Here is a 974-nt window from a genome sequence, read left to right on the forward strand (position 1 = left end):
TGCTCGTTAAAAGAGTTTGCTTTGGAAAATGCTTATTTTCTTTTTTACATTCTGTATATGAAAAAAAAATTTCGTTTTAATTTTTGAAAACAGAAACGTTGTTTTCAAAGTATCAAGGAACTTTAACTATTTTATACATATGTAAAGAGTTGAAATGTTGATTACTCATTTTACTCGAAATGTTGATTAATCATAAAGCAAATTACTCAAATATTTTTGTTTTTGGTTAATCAAAAATCTTGATTACTCGAGTAACTGAACTTTTGAGTAATCATAACTTCTAATTAATCGAATAACTGAGTTATTTACTTTATGATTAATTAAAATTTTGAGTAATCAATTAATCGCACAGCCCTAATATGTACGAAATTTATAATTTTTTTATGAAAATAGCTTCTGATTTCTTATTCTGAGGTAGAATCCCAGTAATAAAAAAATTACAAATTATAAAAATTTTGAAGTTATCAAGTCGATGGTCCTGTACAATAACGACGCAATTCAAAATTTAAAAAATAAAAACTGTTACCCCTGTTAAGAAGCTCTTGTCCCTAATCCTTGTCTAATCCATTTCCATCCCTTACTAAAGGATGCAGTAAGGATTGCTAAAGTAAGTACAAAATAGTAGACATGGATTCGACAAGGATTAGAGACATAAGCCACTTAACAGTAGTAACAGTTTTTATTTTTTTGACGTAGAATACGTCTTACCTTAAGGTATGGGGGCTATGTTCAAATGTTGTAGTTGTAATTTTTAGAGCCTCACAAAAACGCTTATTGCACGAGAACTAATAAATCGATTTCAAAGAAAAGTATGGCGTTTCAAAGATAAAATTCCAAACCTGTCGACAGATTCATTTTTGTAAATAACCAATTCGGTTTCTGTCGTAAAAACAACGGTAAACATTGCCTTATTTTGGGGTCAATTTTGAGCCTTTAAAGTGCTCTAGCAACTTATTGTTGGCATATATAACTTT

Source organism: Rhagoletis zephyria, unplaced genomic scaffold, assembly GCF_001687245.7.
Source record: "Rhagoletis zephyria isolate East Lansing unplaced genomic scaffold, Rhagoletis_zephyria_1.1 Rzeph_scaffold_00033, whole genome shotgun sequence".
NCBI lineage: Eukaryota > Metazoa > Arthropoda > Insecta > Diptera > Tephritidae > Rhagoletis > Rhagoletis zephyria.